Source organism: Rattus norvegicus, chromosome 1, assembly GCF_036323735.1.
Source record: "Rattus norvegicus strain BN/NHsdMcwi chromosome 1, GRCr8, whole genome shotgun sequence".
Classification (NCBI taxonomy): domain Eukaryota; kingdom Metazoa; phylum Chordata; class Mammalia; order Rodentia; family Muridae; genus Rattus; species Rattus norvegicus.
This window is the reverse complement of record NC_086019.1, coordinates 2,168,373-2,175,787: the sequence shown is the minus strand read 5'-3', so window position 1 is coordinate 2,175,787 and position 7,415 is coordinate 2,168,373. Positions and strand designations below refer to the sequence as shown.

The 7,415-nt window shown below is 37.3% G+C and overlaps 1 pseudogene; it reads left to right on the top strand.

The window, feature by feature from the left end:
- Nucleotides 1-930: 930 nt before the first annotated feature.
- Nucleotides 931-2,914, top strand: LOC134485290 (zinc finger protein 431-like; annotated as a pseudogene).
- The last annotated feature ends 4,501 nt before the right edge of the window (nucleotides 2,915-7,415 follow it).

Genomic DNA, 7,415 nt, shown 5'->3' with positions numbered 1-7,415 from the left:
TGTCAGGTGTCTGACTTGAAAGAAGACAAGGAAACAATGCCTTAGCCTTACCATTTGAATCATACCCACATTACAGCTACTCTGTATACCTGCCAATATGTTTAGTCTCATAACACACACACACACACACACACACACACACACACACACACACACACACAGAGTAGGTGATAAGTTTATGTTTCTAATAGGCAAATATATCATAGTAAAGCTGATTACTCATATACTAACATTGTTAAGTTTAAGTGAGAGGGACAGTATATGAGAGTCAAGAATGTTGTTGAAGAGAAAACTTAATTCTTATAACATATGTCTATGATGAACAAAAAATCAAACTGTATGAATGATGCAATGGGAAATATTTCATTTGTTATTTTTTTTTTTGGTTCATTTTTTTGGAGCTGGGGACCGAACCCAGGGCCTTCTGCTTCCTAGGCAAGCGCTCTACCACTGAGCTAAATCCCCAACCCCTCATTTGTTATTTTTACAGGTATATCCTGTGTCACAATGGATACAAGCCATATGAGCACCAGGATATTGAAAGAAGCAATGTCCCCCCACTCCCAGAACAATTAAGATATATGTAGTAGTCCACATTTGAGCAGACTCTCTCAGTGTGATACAAGTTTATAATTAGTTGGTTTCCCAACTTCATTGGGAATATATCCATAAACTCACATAGCAGAAAATCCCTATGAATAGTAGGATTGTGGAAATCCCTTTCTGTTTGTCCTGGTTCACTTGGCCGATGTGATATGCTAATGTAGTGTATTTCACAATAAATGAAAACATATGAATGTACTCAATGTGGTAAAGCTCTGAGCTCTTCCATTTTTCTTCAAATATATGAGGAATCTTATAGAGATAAAGGATGGTATAAATGTGAACCATGTAGTAACACTTTTACCAGCCCATAATGAATGGGAAACCATGAGTGTAAACAAAGTGATACAACCTTAAGATGTGATTCTTCTTTACAATTAGACCAAATTATAGAATTAATTTCCACAGGTAAAAAGATTCATTAGTTTAGTGAATGTGGTAAAGCTTTCCCATGTGCCATCTATCTATCTTTGCAGGCATGAAAGATGTCATACTGGAGAGAAACCATCTGAAAATACTCAGTGTGGTAAAGCCTTTGCACAACATAGTCGTCTCCAAAGACATAAAAACACACATACTGGAGAGAAACTCTGTGAATGTAAGCCACATGATAAAGCCTTTACATACGATTCTCAGCTTCAAACTCTTGAAAGGATTCATAGTGGAGAAAAACCCTACAAATATAATCAATGTGGTAAAGCCTTTGAACGTCGTTGTAATCTTGGAAGGCATAAACTAATACATACTGGAAGAAAATCCTACAAATGCAATCAGTGTGGTAAAGCCTTTTCACAAAACAGTCATCTCCAAACACATAAAAGCACACATACTAGAGAGGAACTCTATAAATGTAAGCAATGCGGTAAAGCCTTTACATGCCATAATGAACTTCAAAGTCATAAAAGGATTCATACTGGAGAGAAATCCTACGAATGCAATCAGTGTGGTAAAGCCTTTAAATCTCATAGGTATCTCCAAGTACATAAAGCAATACATACTGGAGAGAAGCCCTATGTATGTGATCAATGTGGTAAAGCCTTTGCACGACTCAGTCATCTCAAAACGCATGGAATAACACATAGTGGAAAGAAGCCTTGTAAGTGTGATCAATGTGGTAAAGCCTTTGCATCTCATAGTTATCTCCAAGTACATAAAAGAATACATACTGGAGAGAAGCCCTATGTATGTGATCGGTGTGGTAAAGCCTTTGCATCTCATAGTTATCTCCAAGTACATAAAAGAATACATACTGGAGAGAAGCCCTATGTATGTGATTGGTGTGGTAAAGCCTTTGCATCTCATAGTTATCTCCAAGTACATAAAAGAATACATACTGGAGAGAAGCCCTATGTATGTGATCGGTGTGATAAAGCCTTTGCATATCATAGTTATCTCCAAGTACATAAAAGAATACATACTGGAGAGAAGCTCTATGAATGTGATCAATGTGGTAAAGCCTTTGCATCTCATAGTTATCTCCAAGTACATAAAAAAATACATACTGGAGAGAAGCCCTATGTATGTGATCAATGTGGTAAAGACTTTGTAGTTCAGAGTGATCTTAAAAGACATAAAAGAACACATACTGGAGAGAAACCTTACAAATGTAATGAATGTGGTAAGGCCTTTGTAGGTCAGAATGATCTTAAAAAACATAAAAGAAAACATACTGGCGAGAAACCTTATGAATATAATGAATGTGGTAAAGCCTTTGTAGGTCAGAATAGCCTTAAAAGGCATGAAAGAATTCATACTGGAGAGAAACCTTATGAATGTAATGAATGTGGTAAAGCCTTTGTAGGTCAGAGTAACCTTAAAGGGCATGAAAGAATTCATGGTGGAGAGAAACCTTATGAATGTAATGAATGTGGTAAAGGCTTTGTATGTAACGATAGACTCCAAACACATAAAGCAATACATACTGGAGTGAAACCTTAAGAATGTAAGCAATATGGTAAAGCCTTTGTAGGTCAGAATGACCTTAAAAGGCATGAAAGAATTCATACTGGAGAGAAACCTTACAAATGTAATGAATGTGGTAAAGCCTTTGTATGTAATGCTAGTCTCCGAAAACATAAAGCAACACATACTAGAGTGAAACCTTATGATTGTAAGCAATTTAGTAAGTTCTTTGCCTCTCATGATCAACTTTGACAACATGAAAGAATTGATACTGGAGAGAAACCTTACAAATGTAGTCAATGTGGTAAAACCTTTTCACAATCAAGCCACCTCCAACTACATAAAAGAACACATACATACAAAAGAGTAACCCTATGAATGTAGCCAATGTAGTAAAGCTGTGATCTTCAAAGGTATGGTGGTTTAAATATACTTGGCCCATGGCAAGTGGCAGTGTTAGGAGGTATGGCCTTTTTGGAGTAGATGTGGCCTTTGAGGATGTATGTCACTGTGGGGGTGGGGTGGGCTTTGAGTCCCCATGCTTAAACTCTACCCAGGGCAGAAGAGTCTTCTGGCTGCCTTCTGATCAAGATGTAGAACTCTCTCCTCCAGCACCATGTCTGCTTGGACACTGACATTCCTTCCACCTTGATAATAGACTGAACCTCTGAATCTGTATACCTCCTCTCCCCCCAATTAAATGTCCTTTATAAGAATTGCCTTGGTCATGGTATCTTTTCACAGCATTAAAACCCAAATTAACACAAACAGCATAAAAGATACCACACTAGAAATAAACTATGAATGTACGGAATATGGTGAAGCCTTTGCACATTTCTATAGCTCTCACTATATCAAAAGTATTCATACTTGCATTCACTGAAAACCTGTGAATGCAGAAAATAGCATTCTTGAGAAAAGCCTTATAAATGGGCTGTGTGGAATAGTCTTTGTGTTTTGAAATCTGCATACATACTTAACAATTCAAAAACATGGTCAAAGTAAATGCCAGGAGTCTATTGTAAACAAGCTGAGTTAGAAGGGTAGGGATTATGAATAGGGTGGTTGGGTGTGCAGTTAGTGCTAGAAAGTTAGGGGATAGGGTTAAAGGGTTGGGGGTGGTGTGCGTTAGGGTTAGGGAGTGGATGGATAGGGTTAGGTTGGGGGTGTTTAGGGTTAGGGGGTTAGGAAAAAGTGTGAATTTGGGGAAGGAAATGGGAGGAGGTTGTGGGGCAGGGAGGGATGAAAATGATATATAGTATTCATAAAATCCTCAAATACAAAAACAAGTTGAAAAGCTTCAACGTAAATAGATTGGAGGGTAAGGAGAGTTGTTACTACATACATTAATAAAATTCAGAAAAATCATTACGTCTTAGAAATTATTTATTCCAATAAAGTGGAAAACTCTAAAATAAAGTACATAGTTTTCTGGATGTATATAACCTACCAAAACTAAATCGTGAAGATCTAAAAAAAAAAAAAAAAAAAAAAATTGAGCAGCTTTGTAGAACGCAGTACAAGTGAAATAGTGATCAAATATTTACCAAATAAAAAAATTACCAGACCTTAAATGAAATACACAAATGCTTCTCAAACTATGCTTTTAAATTGCAAAGAAGGTTACATTACCAAACTCTTTATGAAGTTAGTATTACCATAGTACTAAAAACAAAGTCTAGTCTCCAACATAAATATATGCAGAATTTCTTTAAAAATACCTGCAAACTCTTCAATAATAAATCACAAAATTACCCTGATCAAACTGGTTTATTCCAGAGATGTAGTGCTGGCTCAACATGTCAATAAACTTTATAAATTTCTATAATCTCTTGTTTTTTTGATAGAATAGAAATAACATTTCAATCATGTCAAATATCCCATAGAAACTCAGAATATAAGAAACACATCTCACCATAATAATATATAGGTCAAGCAGTAGTCTTATCAACCAGTAAAAATATATTGAGAAAGAAATCTGGGAAATAATCCCATTCAAAACAACTTAAAATCCAAGCCCCCCCCCCCAAAAAAAAAACCTTGAATTAAACCTGACCAAGGAAGTGAACGACATCTGTAATGAAAATTTTATAGATACTGAATAAAATTAAAGAGGACACTAGAAGATGGAAAGACCTTGCATGCTCATGGGATGGCCATACTTCCAAAATCAATCTACAGATTCAATGCAATCCCAAGAGAAATTAAGGGGGAATATTGTCAAAATATATCATATAATCCATGAACACCCTGTAATCCCATTATTCTGTATAATAAGTATTAAGGCATTTTGGAAAGCTTTAGATTCAAGCTGGTTTTAGGAACACACACAGTCACACAAACTCACATGATAAAACTGCAAAACACCAGTCAGGCATATGATGTTCTGCCAGTAAACCCAGCTCTGGTGAGCTGGTGCCCTGGTATTCATTGTCAAGACAGCTTAGCCTGAATTATTGATCTCAAGTGAGAGAGACCCAGCTTCAAAAACAAGGTAGATATTAGCTGAGGTCAACAATTGTTCAAGAGATTCATGCAAACATATATGAACACACTGTATACAAATGGAACATAATTCAGACTAAAAGCTGTGGCACATGCCAGAACATAGATGCCCCAAGGAATTTACACAAAAAGAAATAACCCAGTTGCCAAGAGACAAATACTATATGATGTTATTTGTACAAGGAACCTAGAGACAAATTGGAAGCAATGGAAAGCAGCATGGTGGTTGCCAAGGGCTGTGAGAGGGAGAAGTGAAGAGCTGGTATTTATTGAATATAGAATTTCAGTTTGAAATGGTAAAAGAATTGTGATGCATGGGAATCATAATCCCACAATCCAGTGAATGTACTTCATGCCACTCAACTATCAACTTAGATAAAAATGACAGCTTTCATATTATGTATATTTTACAAGAATAATAAAAGTCCTCCATCGCCATAAAGTGATAAGGAGGTTGGGCCCTGTATAGCTGCAACTCCTTAACAGCAATGTGAATCTACTTTGGTGAGTTTCCTAACGGTCTCACTGCATTTAGATACCTGTATCTTGAAAATAAAGTAACATTAAAATGTCTACCAAGGTCTTTTCTGAGGTATCTTGAAATCTCCAAGGAAACTCCTTTGAGTGACTTGGTGTAATGGAGGCAGCTGTTGGCTGTGAGGTTCTGAGAAGAAGGCAGAATCAGAGAAGCCTGAGTGCTCTGCACAGCACTAACTCCCAGGCAGTACTTAGTTTACTTTCCTTTATAAAACTTTACAATATGAAATTGTATGCCTATCTGGTTGATTAACAACATGTACTGTCACAAGAAGTCAGCATTAGATGCTTCCTTTGTCCTCAAATGTCTTTTTTTAAGGTATGTCACTGAGGCTAGGGTACATATTAAATGAACACACACACACACACACACACACACATACACACACACACACACACACACACACACACACACACACACACCTGCAGTAGTGGCAGCCTGCAACATACAAGGATTTTTTTTTGTCATCACTAAATGTTTGTGTTATCTTTGGCTGTCGAGAGATGTTTAAATTCATGCTTGCATAAGAATATATGCTCAATGCTTCTTTAGATATTTAGACTAAAGTTTTGTGTAACAAATATCAGTTTATTACCCCTAGGATGGCGAGCCTCCTCGAGACAGAATAAGCAGTAAACAACACAACACTTAGCATTCAATATTGAGCGACACAGATTCCAGCTCTGAGTCCCAGACCAATGGAGTGCTAGACAGCATCTTAGAACCTTCAACTGTAAAACTGACTAAATAGCACATATCATTCGGGATCACTGTAAAACTAGGGGTGAAGTGTGTAAGACTGTGCAGGCCCTGTCACCTAATGGACACCAAATAAACATTAGTTACTATTTCTGTCACTGGTGTTTGTGTTATTAGAGAGCCTATGCAGGATAGGGGACAATAGTAAGTGTGCACTGGTAAACACGATCCCCGCCCCCCAACACACACACAGAATTAGGAATGATGAGAGATTGAGACTGAGACAACTCTAGCAGTTAACATTTTGGGTTATTTCAATGACTCCCTTTTCACTTGGTCTTGCTACCTCTGAATATTGCTATTATCCAACTCACCTTTTTATCTGTTTTTAAAACAAAAATACATAAAATGTACGATTAAGGCAAGCTGACAACTGCTTTTTCTTTTGTTTTTGTTTTTAAATTATTTTTAAAGATTTATTCATTTTATTACATATAAGTACACTGTAGCTGTCTTCAGATAAACCGGAAGACAGCATCGGATATCTTTACAGATGGTTGTGAGCCACCATGTGGTTGCTGGGAATTGAACGCAGGATCTCTGGAAGAGTAGTCAGGTGCTCTTAACCACTGAGCCATCTCTCCCCCGCTTTTTCTTTTTTTTAATATTTATTTTTAGTATGTGTGGGAGTGCGAGGCACCCTTAGAGACTAGAAGTGTCTGGTCCCCTAGAGCTGGAGTTAGAAGCAGCTGTGAACCTTCCAATGTGGATTCTGGGAACCAGGCCTTGGTCCTCTTCAATGGTAGTCTGTGCCCTTAACCACTGAGCCTTCTCCCCAGCCCCAAAAATGCTTCTCTTGAAGAAAGGAACACATGTTTTAAAGTTGTATCACATTACCTAGTAAGGACTATCACAAACAACAGATGCTGTTTAAAAAAAAATACAGGTTGTGATTTAGCAATTAAGAGCTAGAAGACATGCACAGTGCAACCGGTGTCCCTCTAACTGACCTCAGCCTCTGTCAGATTTGCATCAGATGTAGTAATGGAGCCTCAGGTGGGAGGTTCTCAAAGATTGGACACAATATTTCCCATCAAGTTTGCAGAGCAAATACATGTTATCCCAAACTATTGTATAGTTTTCAAACCTGCAATTTCCATAAATGATT